This window comes from Eptesicus fuscus, chromosome 8, assembly GCF_027574615.1.
Source record: "Eptesicus fuscus isolate TK198812 chromosome 8, DD_ASM_mEF_20220401, whole genome shotgun sequence".
Lineage (NCBI taxonomy): Eukaryota > Metazoa > Chordata > Mammalia > Chiroptera > Vespertilionidae > Eptesicus > Eptesicus fuscus.
In genome coordinates this window covers 50537177-50555781 of record NC_072480.1, presented here as the reverse complement: position 1 = coordinate 50555781, position 18605 = coordinate 50537177, and the positions used below count along the sequence as shown (strand labels likewise).

Here is an 18605-nt window from a genome sequence, read left to right as displayed (position 1 = left end):
AAAGATAAGTTTTTCCCTGCAGATACGTCTTTCAGGATGAATAAAAATATTTGAGTAATCTTCTATAAATATATTACTATAGCTTTAAGCAAGTAATTTCAAGCTGCCTGCATTCTGATACGCCACAAATGTACCAGGTAAAATAAAGTATTCTTTAAAAATAATAAAGATAGGAAGCATGCACTGTTTTCACTTGTGTATTTAAATGAATGTCCATTTGAAGCATCCATCTTATATAAAAACTGCTGTTTAAAATTTTAACCCTGCTATTTGGCTTCTGTAAATTCTTTTTTTTTTTTTTTTTTCAATGTCTCCCCGTTCACAATATAGACCAGACAAAGAGCCTGAGCTGAGGTGTATATGCGGTAGGTTTACTGTGCCTCCTATTTCTGTACAGTCAGTGTAAGCACACAGCTTGTGGTAAGCACCAGGAGGCCTACTTCTGTAAATTCTTGCTTGCTAAGACTACTCCCACTTCAGAGGGGCCATTAAACCTTCCCCAGGCAAGATTATCAGTGCTGGCACCAGGCCAGGCCTCTGGTTGAGGTCTCAAGGCCCCAGTATATACGGGCTCTTTAAGAACTTGCAAAAGGGGTTGGCAACACTCCATATTTGGGAGTCAAAGAAGGTAAAAACATATAAATAGGGAAAATTCCTGCATGTTGGGGCCCAGAATTTGAGATACATTTTCCTCTGGACCCGGGCGTAATAAATGTAACTCCATCTCTCTAAGTATTGCTTTGTTCTTTTTCGGTTTTCTGTAACACATTTACATACCTATGCATATATAAATATATTCACACAACATTATGCGTTTCTCTGTATGTATTAATAAAATTTACATCAAAGAATTTAATGTAAATATACAGTACATTGACGACTTATATATTTCCTTCTTTCCAAAGGTTAGAGTGTTTCAGAGAGGAAAATGATAGGTAGTCTTTAAAGACTCAACCATCCTTTCCCTATTCCAGTAAGAATCATCCTGATTCACTCTTTGCTTAAAATAGCTGTACTTGATGTCTGATTGACCCTTAGTAAGACATATATATCCCATTTTGGCAAAATGATGCAATCAGTAGTAAATGTCTTAAAAAAGAAAGAAAGAAAAATATTTCAAGACTAGCTTGGGGGAAGAGAAATATACCACATTAGTTGACTGGCACATCAAAGACAGAAAGTTAAAACAGAATAGCCATAGGCAATGCTTTGATTATTTAAAAGTTCCTTCTTGAATGTTTAACTTCCCTGTAGATAAGAAACCAAATTCCTATGAGACGCCAATTTCTAAGAATTGAGCATCTCAGTAGATTATGCATAGCATTAGAAGGTGTGAGAGATTTTGTTGAGTGTTGAACCCAATCAATCTACATTAATGTATTTAAAAATCTACAGACATGTATTTAAAAATAAATGTGAGAATTTAAAATGATCCAGTGTTGAACTAGGCAGTAGATACAAGAGTAAACAATTCAAAATAAGCTCCAGAATCTCATGAAACTTACATAGAGAAAAAAAAAAAAAAAGCTATTTAAAAATACAAAGGCCCTCCCTGAACATGTTGGAGGACCAGAGAGAAGGCCAATATGACCAGAGCCTGGTCAACTAACACGTCACACAATTGGTGTGACCTCAGCATGAATGTTTTTAAATTTCACCAAGTACTCTTTCCTCTTTTGTGGCAAGGAAGCTGGCAGCTATGTAAAGAATGAGTATCAGGTAAAGATCACAAGAAAAGTAAAAAATGTAACATGGACATGATCATGTGTTGTAAACAAAAATGCCAAGAATGACTAGCTTACATTATTTGACCAAGTATTTTCTCAACTGTTTTCTGTATTTCAACTCAGTATAAAATATACCATTATCTAGTACTATGTGCAAGGATAAAGATTCAATTTTAGTTTATTTAATGTATACTTTATTTGTAAAAACTGGCAATTTTATGAAAAGATGTAGAGCAAATTGATGAGTTATATTAGCAAACTGTATTGAGAAGAGTAGCAGAAGGAATAATTGTTTTTCCTTTGTACACTATATATATTTTATCTGTCTTCATAAATAAATAATTTGAAATTGTCAATAATTTTAATAAATCTATGTGTTTCAACTCATAATTATACATACTGCTATAGATTGAATGTTTGTGTACTCTCCAAATTCATGTTTTGAGGCTCTAATCTGAAATGTGGTGTTTAGAGGTGGAACCTTTAGAAGGTAATTGGATTTGGATGAAACCAGGTGAGTGGATCCTTCATGATGAGATTGGTGCCCATGTAAGTGGATGAGAGACCAGAGTTCTCTCTGGGCCATGTGAGAATAGAGTGAGAAAGTCCCTGTCTACCAGCCAGGAAGTAGGCCCTCACCAGAACTGAACCATGCAGGCACTCTGATTTCAGACTTGTAGCTACTTTACAGTATTTTGTTCCAGCAGCCCAAGACAGACTAAGAAATGTGCCAAAATAGAATTGGAAATATTTGCTCTTACTTTGTGACATGGGAAGAAGAAAAAGAAGTAGAAAAGAGACCGGATATTTCATGTGCAATTTTAATTATCTAAGTGCCTACATTTTTATGTTTTTTTAAAATATATTTTTATTGATTTCAGAGAGGAAGGGAGAGGGAGACAGATAGGAACATCAATGATGAGATAGAATCACTGATCAGCTGCCTCCTGAATGAACCCCACTGGGGACCCAGCCCGCAACCAGGGCATGTGCCCTTGACCCGAATTGAACCTGGGACCTTTTAGTCTGCAGGCTGAAATTCTATCCACTGAGCCAAACCAGCTAAGGCTCTAAATGCTTACTTTTAATTGAAGTCTAAGTATTAGAGGGATAGTTTTAAAGAATAGTAATAAACAGTTGTTTATTAGAAAGTAATATTTTGCAAAAATTATTATTGCAAATTTTATTGGAAAGTGCAATATCGTTGAATTTATCTAACATTTTAAAATGTTCAATGTCTAAGAAGTGTTTATTGAGCATGAATTTTAAATAACATATTCATATGAATATATCAGTTTAATATACCAAAATATTACCTGCCACTCTGTTGCTCTGCTCTCTATAGTAAAATTAAAACTTGTCTTCAGAACCAAGATAACATCCTCACATCCTTTTCCACTTACACTCCTATAATCACATCCATCTTCCTGCTATCCTTTCTAAACCCATTCTTCTCTAAGCTATTTTCCACAGGATGGTAAATAATCATTTTTAAATATTCATCTGATCAAGATGCTTCCCTGCACAAAACTCTCAAAAGGCTTACTTACCATTAGCTACAGACAGATAAAATCCATCCTCCTTTGAGCAGCCTATAAAGTTAGTGACAAAGGTTGCCTATTTACATTCATCTTTTTTGTTTAACTCCTAGGAAAATATAAATAAGATATATACACATATATTATGTATATACATACTTATATGTGTACATACATATGTACATCATCCCTCTATTGAAGCCACATTAAATAATTTAAAATTCCCATACCATCTCTAATGGATTTTTTTATATCCTTGTCCATTTTACAGGTTTTCCTGGATTTTCATTTTAATTTTTTATCCACTCTTACTTGACTGATACATTGCTTCAGTATCACTCCTAAAATTTATTTCTCTTGCTCCTTTGGACAAATGTGCAAGGTCACTTGCAATTTACTACTACAATTATTGCTATGATTGTAAATCCAACATACTATGAAATTCTGGAAGAAAATATTTTTAGTCATGTTTGAAACATTGATTTTTAACAGTGAGTTCAATAAGTATAGGTAGATTTCAGGTTTTTAATACAAATTTAAATACCTAAATCAAATGTAATTTTTAAACACAAACATGTGTTTGGAGGTGTTTTTTTTATTGTAATTATTGGTACCAATGATTTCCTAAACTGTGAATGAAGAAATACACAAGTTTAATAGAAGTCAATTTGGACATAAATTAGATAATTTTCAAATTGTTTCCAAAATTAATCAAGTTGCATCTCAAATGGCTTTACTGCTAATCCATTTCCCTTTTATGTATATATATATATATATATATATATATATACATGCATATATATACATATATATAAATTCTAAAATACTGAAATGCTACATGTTTAATTTATTAAATTTTCTATTCAATTAAATGAAAGCTAAAATTATTGTCTTTTATTATGCTATTCAAGTAATATCATCATACATTTCTAACGGAATATGAATAACTTCTAGAAAATTGGATTTATTACAAAAGTTGTATGTATGGGAGTCAGTTATTTTACAGGATAGAGTATCATGTTTTGAGAAATAAGTGTAAATTTTAGGCCACTCTCTAGTGGTCTAGTAATTTCTTAAGATACAAAAAATAGGCTGAGATTAATCAATTTGAAGGTGGTCAGAATATAACAAATCTGTATCCATAATATTTAGATAGGAATATATAAATTGCCAAAGGAAAAAATGTGATTTGATGTATTATAACAACATTTTTTAAAAATCTTAGTGAACTCTAAATATACTAAGTCATTGTAACTTAATGGTTGACTTGAGGTAGACTTTAAGACTGGATGTGAGTTGAATTAGTAACAAATCAACAGGTGGTTAATAAAGTAATTAATTGGAATGACTGCCATTAGGTGAGGTTCTTGAATCTTAGTCTCTTGACTTGTAGTAACTGGTTAGTAATTAACAATTACTTAAGAGTAAAAATTAGTATTTCGCTCCATAAGATCTGCTGAGTTTTTAAAATATGACTTGGGTGGAATTCAGATACAAATATGATTAGATGAATGGCTCTTAGGTCACTCACCTACTACAGTGAAGCAGCATTGTGTTAAAGCAGGTGATTTTTTTTTTTTTACTCCCCAACTGTACATTAGAGTGTTGACATTTGAAGGAAGAGAAAGAAAGCAACTTTACAAGGGAGGGCTTTTGGGAAATTGGGCAGTCTTTCAGGCAACACTGATTAGCTAACCATTTTTGTGTGTGTGTGTGTGTGTGTGTGTGTGTGTGTGTGTGTGTGTGTGTGTGTGTGTGTTAGAGAGAAAGGAAGGGAGAGGGAGAGAGATGGAAACATTAATGAGAGAGAAACATCAATCAGGTACCTCCTGCACGCCCCCAACTGGGGATCGAGCCCAAAACTAGGCATGTGCCCTGACGGGGAATCAAAGGTGACCAGATCGTCCCGCTTTTGGTGGGACAAAATCGATTTTTAACAATTTGGAAAGATTCTTTCCAAAAATAGGGACTTTTTTAAAACGCCATGGGATGCGGGACAAATTGTTAAAAATCGGGACTGTCCCGCCAAAAGCGGGACGATCTGGTCACCTTACAGTCATGCTCAACCACTGTGCACACCGGCCAGGCATAACAAACCTTTTTATCTCCAAATTCATAAGGGCCTATTAAATACTTTATTTCGCAACTACAGAAATAACACTTTGGTCTTTATATGTACAGGGCATTTTATTTTTCTCCTTCAAAGAAAACCAATAGAGGCTTTATTTAGTCTAAAAAGATCTGATTTGCAAATGCTTTCTTTGTTTTTGGCCTGTATGAACATGTGCAACAATAACAGTGTAAGTACAATACTTGGGTTTGGAGGAGCGGAAGATGACTTGTACGGTGTTTCAAGGATGGGGTTTAGCCCAGGTTGCAGGTACACCAGTTTGGGCGAGTGCAGAAGACAGCTGATCATGTTTCTATTTCATATCAATATCTTCTCTGTCTCTCTCTCTCTCTCTCTCTCTCTCTCAAATTAATAAAAACAAGTTGATTTAAAGAAAGAATTGGACTTTAATAATTTCCATTAAAGACAAGAGTTTTCTCTATTCAGCATATAAATTTTGTTATTCCAAAGAATAATCAAACTGGCTTAAATTAAATAAAGCCTAGAGCCAGAAAATAAAGCAGAAAATATTGTATAAACAAAGTAGCAAAGGAAGACATGAATCAGTAAGGACAGGCATAACAAAGTCCTGAATATTTGGGAATTAAAAGAGGCAGAAAACAGGAAAGGGATTTAGCGATACAAACTTCCAATTGCAAAGTAAGTAAGTCATGGGATGTAATGCACAACAAAGGAAACAGAGTCAATAATATTGCAATAACTATGTACAGTGACAGACTATTACTAGAATTATTGTGGTGATAACTTTTGTGAGGTATATAAATGTTAAATTACTATATTGTGCACTTAATACTAACATAACATATCAACTATGATTAAAAATAAATTATAGAGAGTGTATTAATACCAATCTTAGGAAGGAGTAGGAGTCAAGTATAGCCCTGCATTTTAGTCATATAAAGTATTGTTTTGCTATAAGCACATATACTTATGACATAATTAAATAATAAAATTGTTACTTGCAAATAGGGAGGAGAGAGGGGGGATTACAATCTATAATACCATTTTTGTCCTTCTAAAGTCACAATTGTTAAAAAAAAAAAACAATTAAGCATTGATAAAGAGTGATATTGGAACCAAGTGGATCAAACATTTTTAATCTCAATCTTCTTGTCCAGAGGGAATAGGGTAGAGATACACAGCACTTTATTGAATAGTTCCAAAACAGTCATTATCCACATTTTCTTTTTTCTTTCTTTATAGAAGGCTTCACTACCTTTTATATAAAATACAAAGACTAATTGGAACCAACCTTAGTCCCCAATGCCCATACAGTTATGTAGGAGACATAAAACAGGCAACTAAATAGCAGTATAGAATTTAATCAGTGGATGAGGGATTCCAAATGTTTTATGAGTCAATCTGTCAAGGAGAAGGCAACCACAAATATTTTACAGGATGAAAAGGCATTTGAATTAAGCTTTGACTTAACTCTAGGGTTTCAACTAATAGAAATCTTGGGGAAAATCAGAATGGAACACAGAATTACAGATATTTCTATAAAAGGAGCTTAGAGAGTCAGGTGGGACTTCATGTTTCATAACCACACTTGGTTTCTATATTCAATAAGAGAACAGAAATTGGTAATAGTACAGTGCAACTGATTTATATGATTAGACATGAGGCAGAGAAAACATATTTGAGCAATAGCCTGAAGAACCCATGACAAGTGGATAAAAGTGCAGATTTGTTCAAATGAGACCTGGTTATGAGTTGAAATGGGACAGTGGAAGAAAAAAATAAAAAAGAGAAAGATGTAAGAAATAAAGAAGAGGGCAGAATTTATAGTATTTGGGCAACTACTTAATGGAGGCAGAAGAAGGGACTTGAATACAGAAGGCTGACTGAATTTTGGGTCCATTTGTCTGAGTACTAAACTAGTGACGTTCAATGTTTCGACTGTAGAGGGATGGGTTTTATGGTTAGAAAATGTGGGGTTTTATTGTGGCTGTATGCTCACCATATTCTAGAATATACCTAGAAATAAATGTAGCATAAAGTACTATCTGGTTGCAAAATAATATAACATTGAAGGTATTAGCAGTAATTATTTTTTATTTAGTTTTTTTGTTTAATTTTAGTTATAAATTCTCAGCATACATAACAAATAATGTACAGAATTTGACATGACTATCTCCACCCCTGTCCCTGCATACCATCCCTGAGAGTAAAATGCAAGTTAACTAAGAAGTGGTGAAGTAATAGCTCTCCCTGAAAAAAATGAATAACATGGCATTGTTCTCTGCAGTGCATTTGATAAGCAAGGAAAGCTAGATGCTTTGGTTATAAGATTCAAGCTGATTAGTATCTGGCACATGGAAAACACACAATAAATGTCTAGCTCTTATCTGGCCAACAAGACAAAATGTGGTTTTACAGATAACCAAATCTATTTTAATTTCTATAAAATTGGCTTTCTGTAATATTTCACTCAACTTTCTACCCAATACCTGTAAATATATAAGTATTTAAAATATTTCATCTTACTAATATATCATGGCTTCACTGAATAAACAACTGTAATTGAATATAGTAAATATTATTAACTTTTAATAATAGGTTGTTATTCAGAACAACAGCTTTGTTGGTTTGGATGTTCTGTTAATATCCTTGATTACATAACCACTGCTCTCATTCCGGAAATAGGCATCATCAGAAAAAGGAAATTCGTTTCACATGATATTAGATTTTGTGGTTTTTTTTTGGTTCTCTGTCATTTGAAATAATAAAATTCCCAAATTTTCTAAAGAAAGAGCTTAGAAAATAATCTAGATCATCTACCAAATCAAGTTGATAATGTTCTTTAGTGGTCATTTATATAATTAATTATTAAAAGAATAAAAGTGTGGTTATTCTATAGAAATGTATTTGTGAACAAATATGAAAGATAGTCCTGAATCTTTTTATTTGTTTTTTGCACAGTATATGAGGTACAAAGTAGAAAAACATACCAACACAAATAAAATTTTATATGTTGTGTAATTAATGTCTTAAACTAACATTAAATGTAAAGTAAAACAGAAGTTACAATGAAAAATTAGCAAAAAACATAAGAAAAAATGCTCTACCATGTAAATAATTTGTGTAGCAGTATAACATACCTATAAATTATAGTATATTATTTGACTAACGAATAAGCTTTAATATATAATTACTAGGGACCCAGTGTACGAATTCGTGTACCTTGAAAGGAACTGTGGGCCACAAGGCTGCGGTAGGCACAGGGATGGGTCTCCGTCCATCCTCCACACCCCTGCCCAGCCCCTCCCACCACAGCACCAGTCCCCTGTCCACCGGCAGCCTCGCTCCTGCTGCTGCCCCTCCCAACCGCTAATGGAGCTGGCCCGCTCACACCTGCTGATGGCACGGAGCATTTGGGGCCAGCAGTAGTAGTGGGTATGAGCGGCAGTTGCTGCCCGGATCACCCCTCAGGAGCAGGGGGAGGTGGAGAAACCCTCAGTGGTGATTGGAGCTGCTGCTTGCACCTGCTGATGGCGCTGAGTGATTGGGACTGGTGCTGGGCACTGGGAGTGGATGCGAGCGGCAGCTCCAGTGCTGGCTGTGGGTGCAAGTGGGGTCGGCGCCAGCAGCAGGAGTGAGCCGGGGAGGACCGCAGCGCATAGGAGCAAAGAATTTTCAGTAACCACCAGAGGCTCACCCCGATGACAGCAACCGGCACCCAGCCTTGGTCTGGCACCCCTGCTCACCTGCTCCACTGCAGCCAGCACCTGCCACGTTTTGCACACGCCCCCTGGTAGTCAGTGCATGTCATAGAGACCGGTTGTTCTGCCTTTTGGTCTGTTTGCATATTAGCCTTTTATTATATAGGATAAACAAAATATAAAGATAAAAAAATTAAGATTGATTTTAAGTGAGGGCTTTATTTTACAAGCATTTGGAATTAGTTAAGATTTAAACTGTTTTTAAATGTATGTATATTTATATAAGAAAGGTATTATAAATGCAAGAACCAGGAGAGAGGGTTCAGAAAGGGTTTCAAGAACTGATCTTGTCTAGAACAGCTGTTTCTCAAGCTGTGAGATTATCAAAATCACTTGGGATAATATTGAGAATTACAGATATCCTGGCAGTAAACCAGATGATTAACAATTTCCAGTATCTGATAGACAGGGATTGATAGTGGAGGAACGGGTTAAAAACATTGAACAATGCCTGGAAATATATATTCTTAGTTTCATGAGTAAACTAAAAAATGATTAGGTCAACTGGCAATATGAACTTTTTAGTTTATAAAGCTCATTCTGATTAAAATGTGTACAATTTATGTAGAAGTGAATGGAATACATTTAGCCAATTATAAGGCTATTACAAATACACAGTTGAATGATAGTGAATAATTGATCTTGCACAATACACTTATTTACTGCAGTCATAACTGAAATAAGGAAATAGCAAATATATTGATGTTAAAATAGCAAATAACAGGGCATGATATCCAGTTAGTTTAGGAGGAAGATAAAAATTGTAAACATAATTTGTAGGTAAAATTTTAATTACATTATGTTGGGAAAGAAAGTCTCACATACACATCTTTTGGCATTACACTTAGCCACATAAGAATGAACCTTGAGCCCAGCTGGCTTGGATCAGTGGTTGAGCATCAACCTATGAACCAGGAGGTCACGGTTCAATTCTCGGTCAGGGCACATGCCCAGGTTGTGGGCTCAATCCCCGGTGTGGGGCAGGCAGGGGGCAGCCGATCAATGATTCCCTCTCATCATTGATGTTTCTATCTCTCTCTCCCTCTTCCTTTCTCTCTGAAATCAATAAAAATAGGTGTTGTTTTTTTTTTATAGAAGAAGAAAGAATGAGCCTTGAGCCTGGATCATATTCTCACCAAGAGAAGCAGAGCCCAAACAGCCTGTGCCAGGCTATTGCCTTACGGGTATATGGGAATACATTTCTCTGTTCCAGCCAGAAGTATGGGGTTGAGGCCAGATGCTATTTTTATAAGAGCTTTTAGGAAAGTCCAAAGCATGAGGCTAGATAGGGTGTTTGTATGGAAAAGCAACTGGAAATGGCTTGGGTGGGCCTCACAAGTTGGGTGGGATGCGGTCTCAGAGAACCACCAGGGTGAGGCTAGAGTGTTAGCCAGGTTCTCAGAAGAGTCTCAGATACGGTGCCTGTTTGCTGGCTCTCTAGGGAAGAGCTCAGCAAAGGAACAATGGCCTCTGCCAGCACTTCTGCCTAGAAGAAAGCGGCCCCTCCAACTTTTGCCCTGAGGCCAGACAATTTAGTCCCTCATCGAATGTCCCTAGTGCCTTTCAAGCTGCTGCCCCAGAGCTGGAGTTCAGATCAAGTGAGCCTGAGTAATTCAGTACAGACCCTGAAACACCTGGGACTCCAGCAGCCTTTTGTCTCACTCAGCCACAATCTCTGCAGGTTTTCACAGCCAAAAGTCATGTGGACCTTTCTTCTTGGCATTGAAACCCTGGGCTGGGTGCCCAGTGTAGGGTTGGGACCTCTTGCTCTTTTGGGAGGACCTCCACAGCTGATATGTCCCTACCGATTCTTATCCACCTCACTTGAGTGTTGGACAAGCCTGTTCAGTGTCTCCTCCCCTCCTACCAGTCCCAATGTGGCTTCTTTGTTAGATTCTTAGTTACAGGATTGCTGTTCTGATAAGTTTCAGGCAGTTCTGAAGGATGGTGTTTTGTAATTTTGATGTGGTTGTGGGAGGAATCAAGTACCCCATTTACCTATGCCACCATCTTGAGCAGATCTACTTGTTAAATTTGTTGAGGAAGTTTCACACTATTGTTTTCCATAGCAGCTGAACGGTTTTGCATTCCCACCAACAGTGTACAAAAGTTTCAACTTCTGGACATTCTCTCCAGCACTTGTTATCTTATGTTGTTATGGTTTTATAATAGTCATCCTAGCAGGTGTGAGGTGATATCTCATTGTAACTTTTTAATATTTTCCTGATGATTAATGACATTGAGCAACTTTTTGTATACCTATTGGCCATTTGTATATCTTCTTTGGAGAAATGTTTATTCAAGTCCTTTGTTCATTTTTTAAATGTGTTTATTTGTTGTTGTTGTTGTTTGTTTTTGTGGGTTTTTTTTTTTTTGCAATTGAGTGTCAGGTGTTTTTTAATATATTTTTAATTTTAGCTTCTTATCATATACATGGCTATTGAATATTTTTTTCTTAATCCATAAGTTGCCTTTTCAATGCATTAATTATTTTATTTGCTGTGCAGGAGCATTGATGTAATGCCACTAATCTATTGTTTTTCTTTTTTTTTTTTCTATGCATTTGGTGTCATAGAGGGAGAATTGTTTTTTGTTTGTTTGTTTGTTTTTTAAATATTTTTTTTATTGATTTCAGAGAGGAAGGGAGAGGGAGAAGGAGATAGAAATATAAATGATGAGAAAGAATCATTGATTGGCTGCCTCCTGCACTCCCCCTCATGGAGGTTGAGCTCGCAACCCAGGCATATGTCCTTGATCGGAATCGAACCCGGTACTCTTCAGTCCACAGGCCCACACTCTATCCACTGAGCAAACCAGCTAGGGCGAGAATTGAGTTTTTAAGATGCCTGAAATAAACATGCTATGCATCATGGAAGTAATGTGTTTAACCTCAAAGAAGGAGCACTATAATCAGTAAAAATTATGAAACAGGGAACATGACTAGGAGTGGAGGGTTGTCCAGAAATATTTGTGAGAAAATGGTGTGTGTGTGTGTGTGTGTGTGTGTGTGTGTGTGTGTGTGTTTGTCTATGTGTTATATGTGTGTAATTATATGGGTGTTTGGACAAATTATTAACTTCTTTGGCTCTAACAAATAATGTGATAAAAGTAGGAAAATATGAAGATCAAAGTTCTATCAGTTTCATTTTCTAATTAAGTTTAAAAAGGAATACTAACTAGCAGCCCATTTCTTTTCTTATATGAACTGAGCAAGAAAATATTGAAAACAAAATCCCACCTGAAAAGAGGGAGAAAATTAATCATTAAGAGCTGTAATTGCAAAAAGGCTTAAATGTTAATGGATTTAATAAAATATTTATGAATCAGATTCAAAAGGCATACAGATTAAGATTAGAGGTCACATAAGCCAATTAACTAATTAAGAAATATCACCATAAAATAAATTTCATAAGGTGACAAATATTTTTAATATCAAAATAATCCTACACAGGAAGCATGTGATCTGGGTTATAAATAATTATTATTGTATTTATATAACTTATATATCTTTATATAACCTGTCTACTAAAAAAAAAAAATAGGAGGAGAAAAGTTGGTTTACCTTTTTAATAAAAAACAAAATCTTCAATTTGAAAGGAATTCAGAGATTTAAGAAAAGAAACATGAATTAAAACACATGAATGAAGAGATAGATACAGGTCCTAAATCAAAATGTCTAGAAACATAATTTAAAAATTAAGTTTATTGAGATGAAAATATGTCTTCTTTTTCTATTATTCCTCCTTTTTCCTTTTTAGAATATAAATTTGGGGCCTGGGTTTATAAATTAAGCTTTATATTCGTAGATTTTATTCAGTGCCCACAACACATTCAAGAATTGTCAAACCCTCCCAATTTTAATCTAAAAAACATGTGTAATATCAAATTTGTGTCTTCATATGTCATTTTTTATGAACCCCAAAAGTAGATGAATTAGACATTGGGGATAAAATACATATTTCAAATAGATAAATAAAATAATTAACACATTTTGATTTGATTTCAAAAATATGATTGCTTCATATCTATAACTAGAGGCCCGGTGCATGAAATCCGTGCATGGGGAGGGGCTGGTCCCTCAGCCCAGCCTTTGCCCTCTCACAATCAGGAACCCCTCGAGGAATGTCAGGCCTAAACTGGCAGTCAGATATCCCTCTCACAATCCAGGACACTGTGCACACCAGTGACCACACTTTTCATACAGGTGAAAGGCATCTTGCTGTTTATGGGCAACTACATTTCTTTGCCCTGATTATAAAAAGTAGTACATAACATGATCCTTCTGAGGCAGTAGTATCATTTTCCCCATCTTATGGGTGGAAAAACTGAAGCCAAGAGAAATTAAGTGATTGGCTTTGCCACACAGTTATGAGTGTCAGAATCAGAGCTGAGGCTGACCACAAAATGTGCAAGCCAGAGTCCATGGATGTCATCGCTGCATCATCCTGTTTTTTCAGTGTTAGAGTAGCCTTGCCAGGTTTTAATTTTTAAATCTAAGAGACTGTTCCCAACACATAGTGTAGGGTCTCAAGTTCTGGCCAGAGATCAGGACCATCTGTGGGGCAACTGGTGGGCGGGGTGATCCGGGGGCCCCTGCTGGGACCCACCTTGACTGGCAGCCTGGCACCACTCACACTGTCCAGCCCTGACCCCCGATCACCACCACTAGTCGCCTCCCTCTCGGGGGGCAGACGCTCAATGCAGGAGCTGTCCCTGACCATTGGTCAGTGTGCACCACAGCATCCGGTCGTTCCACTGTTCAATCAATTTGCATATTAGGGTTTTATTATATAGGATTATTAGTTTAACAATACCCTGTTTTCTTCAGTAATTTAAATAATTTTTACCAATTAAAGTCATTCCAAATCAAAGAGTTCAAATTATTGTTTTTCCAATTCTACTATGTAGGTTTGAATAATTTTCCAATACATTAACTTATAGATTGTTATCCTGTAGTATAATATTTTATAGATAATTTGAAAGATGTTATTTAACTTTTCTATTTCTGCTTTTTTAAACATTTGTCTGTATGCTTTGTATGCTGATTCAGATACACATTGCTCATTTATAGTTACTTCCCTTTTTTTATTTCTCGGCATTAGCTATGCATGCCTGCATACAGATAAAATGTTTTTTAGATAATGATGATTATGTCAATTATTTAGCTGCAGATACTTAAACAACATCACATTAGGAGACTCATTCAGCAGCACAGTTGTATCAGTTACAATTGTAAAAATTTAAAATTATTTAAAACCAACTAAAAAGTAGCTTAGCCAATAAAATGGTCATTATCTCAAATAACAAGTTGTATGGAAATAGGCTCAATTCAAGGAGGGTGTTTTAGAGGCATATCATCATCTCTGCAACTGATTTTTTCATCAATGTTCTGGGCAATCCTCAAAACATTCATATATTAGGTTTTTAGTATTGTACCATGTTTATTCTCAGCATAAAAAGTGAAAATATAAAAATATCCAAAAAGAGAAGAGGAATATTCTTGGTGTGTAGTACTTTTTATTAGCAGGGTAATAAGCTATCTCCCAGAACCTTCCCAGGAGAATTTTTTTCAGTTCTCAGCAACCAGAATTGGGTCATTTCCACTGGAACAAACAAAACATAGCAAGGGGATAAGATGATCACAGATATCCCTGAACAAATTATGTTGTACCCTTGAAGCTAGAGGTCTCGCTCTCTGAACACATGGTCACTGATGATGAATTTTCAAACAAACTTGGAGCTATGTCAATAAAGAGAGAAGGGAGGGATAGAAAAGGAAAGCAACAACATTGGGCCATTAAGAAAAAAATTCTCTACTTCAAAAACAGGGAGCACTATTTTGGTGTGAGTGATCTAGCTCAGTTTGGCAGTTATCCCAGTTAACTTGCATTTTACAGTCCAGGAGATATTTTCCAATCACAGTTAATGGAGGTGCAGTGTGACATTTGGGGCCAATTTTTCACATCTTTATGCCCATTGAGTTCTATATTAGAGTAAATGGTATAGCTTCCTAAGTCCTTACCAAACCCAGGATTGGAAGCTTAATCACATTCATTTCCTAGCTATGCATATCTGAGAAAATTAGAAGCTGAAAGGTCTTTCATAAAGGAGATAACCTGTTGAAATCACCTCACTATATGATGGCAGAAAACAAACCACCACAACAAAAATAAACCCACGAACACATAGAAATGCGGACAAGTTGACATCATATTCTTATCAGTTTCATCAGTGAAATCTGACACTTCTCTTTTGTGAAGAATCTCTGAGTAAGCAGATTGGTGAGTGGTACCAAAAAACATCATTAGAGTGTTTCTCCATCCTGGGCAGTGAGGTAGAAGCTCTTTATGTGAACACTAGAAGAAAGGGGTATAATTCATCATTATAAATGCTCTTAGCTTTGAATTGCTATTGTCAACCAGATACTTGAAATTAATTTCTTCTTGCTTCTATTCTATCTCCCATCTGCCAATTATTTTTCTACTTTTCTTTTGACTTATGATCACTTTTTATAAAGTGCATTTGAACTGTAAATTAAGTGTACAATTTTATGTTTTGATTTATGTCTAAAACTGTAAAATTATTATCACAATCAAGGTAATATACACTCATTATTCCCCAAAGCTAGGATTTATGTTTGATATTCTCTATTGTCATGTCTCAACAATGTCATTTGTTCTCTACCATAAGTATAGTACCCAAACCCGCTAATGTTAAATGTTTCTTCAAGTTGTATTGAATTTCAAAACCCTTCTACAAGAGTTATCAACCCAGTATACAGCCGTCATTCATTCACTAAGTATACACTAAATAAAGATATTTGATTCTTAAGTTTAGTAGTTATCCTATATAATAAAATCCTAATATGCTACATGTCTGATCATCTGGTTGTCCGTTCAACCAACCAAAGCGTAATATGCTAATAATATGCTAAGGCCACTCAACCGTTCGCTATGATGTGCACTGACCACCAGGGGGCAGTCGACTGGTAGGTCAGCTTGCTGCTGGGGTGTGGCTGATCGGGAGTGAGTGAGACAGGCCAGATATGACCTGGATCCCTCCCATGATCTCTCCCTGGCTGGCCAACCTCCCATGTTCCTCTCTTGCCCCAATAGTGCACTGGTGGGGTCCCTTGGCCTGGCCTGCACCCTCTGGCAATCCAGGATCCCTCAGGGAATGTCAGAGAGCCAGTCTCAGCCCAATCCCCACAGGCCAGGCCTAGGGACCCCATTGGTGCACAAATCCATGCACTGGGTGTCTGGTGTTCTATAAAATCACCATGAACACTAAATTACAAATATTGAACTGTTGCTCCTAGAAAATAAGTACATATATGGATATATGCATGCCTCATAATTATAATCTAAAATCATAAAAACAACTCATAACTGTAGAGCCTGTTTTCTTTTTTAAACAGAGAAACATGATTCAGAAGTAAGTGACTTGCTTGATATCACACCACTAACAGGTGCCAGTTGTTTTTTAAATCCTGTGCTTCTGCCCTAAACCAAAGCTTTTGCACTAAGCCACTCTGCTGCATACACTCTCCAATTTTTTAACATCTCTATATAAAAGTGGAAACCAGAAAGCAGAGCATGGCCTTGTTTAACCTCGGGTGGGCACTCGTGCATTAAGTGATTAAAATCTTTTTGTGCTCTATGCATGTGTGCGAATGACTACCAAATCCCAGTGAATAATGATATTTAGGTTACGAATAAATATCACAGTGAGTAAAGACAAATATGGAATTCACCAAATTATGATAATAGACTATATTTATTTAGGAGTTTATGACTTGGCCCGGACATATACCTTGACCAGGAATTGAACCATGATCTCCTGGTTCATAGGTGGAAGCTCAACCACTGAGCCATTCCAGCTGGGCAAAAAAATCATATTTTTATCTAAATTGATCCACTCATTGTTAGAAAACTTTTTTGATATAAATTATCATAATATTTTAAAAATTCACCAGAAAAGTCATGGGATAACTTTATCTCAAAATAAAGTGCAGGAGAAAATAACTACATTAACACATAATATACCACTGTGTGATGGGAAGAAGAAAAACACATAATTATCTCAATTGATACAGAAAAAGCATTTGACAAAACCCAACACCATTTCATGATAAAAACAATCAGAAAACTAGGAATATAGGTAAGCTGTTTAACATGGTAAAGTTATTTATGAAAAACTAAAAGCTAAGAGCATATTCAATGGAAAAAGCCTGAAAGCTTTCCCACAAACATTATGAAAAAGAATGCTATTAAACCCCTGCTACTCAAAATTGTACTGAAAGTTCTAAAATTTTTAGAGAAGACATGGGGGTAAATTTTCATGACCTGCTTTTGGCAATGAATTACATATGACATAAAAAAACATAGGCAAAAGAGAAAAAATACAGAAATTGGGCTTCATCAAAATGAAAGACATTTGTATATCAAGGACATTATCAAGAAAGAAAAAGGACAACATAAACAATGCAAATTATGTATCCACTAAGAATACATAATGAGCTTTTAAAGCTCAACAATAAAAAGATTGAACAACTCCATCAAAAATGAACAAAAGACCTAAATACACACTTCTCCAAAGTGGACATACAGATAGCCCAGAGGCATATGAAAAAACTATCAAAGTCACTAATCATCAGATATACAAATTAAAATGACAATGAGGTATCGCCCCACATTTGTCAGAATGACTATTATCAACAAATCAACAAATTACAAGTGCTAGTGAGGACTTGGAGAAAGGGAACCTTAATACACTGCTTGTGGGAATGCAGACCAGTATATCCACTATGGAAAATAGTATGGTGTTTCCTCAAAAAATTAAATATGGAACAACCATTTGACCCAGTGATCCTACTTCTAGAAATATATCCTAAGGCACTCAAAACACCAATCAGAAAGCATATATGCATCACTATGTTCATAGCAGCACAATTTGCAATAGTTAAGATCTGGAAACAGCCTAAGTGCCCATCAGTAGTTGAGTGGATAAAAAAGCTGTGGTACATTTACACCATGCAATACTATGCAGCTGTAAAAAAGAAGAAGGATCTCTTACCCTTCAAGACAGAATGAAGGGACCTGGAGAGTATTATGCTAAGTGAAATAAGCCAGTCAGAGAAAAACAAGTATCACATGATCTCACTTATATGTGAAATCTAATAAAAAAAAAATACATCGAGAGACATAGAAGCATGGGACAGACTGATAAGATACATACAAACTTTGAATAAGTAAGTACATGGAAAGATGCTCAATCATATTAGTCATTAAGCCAATGCAAACCAAAACCATAATGAGATACCACTTCACACCCATTAGGATGGTATAATTTAATGAAAATAAAATAGTAAGTGCTAGTGAGTATGTGAAAAATTGGATTACCCCTATATTACTGGTGGAAATGTAATATGTTTTTCTTCTGGTAAGCAGCAGTCTTAACCTTTAGTAAGGGCTTTGAGAATAGAACC

General features: G+C 35.7%; 1 non-coding gene across 1 annotated transcript; it reads right to left on the bottom strand.

The window, feature by feature from the left end:
* Positions 1 to 305: 305 nt before the first annotated feature.
* Positions 306 to 437, bottom strand: LOC114232452 (small nucleolar RNA SNORA51). Its single transcript, XR_003618499.2, has one exon. It is a non-coding gene; the product is annotated as a small nucleolar RNA SNORA51 (small nucleolar RNA).
* Between the last annotated feature and the right edge of the window lie 18168 nt (positions 438 to 18605).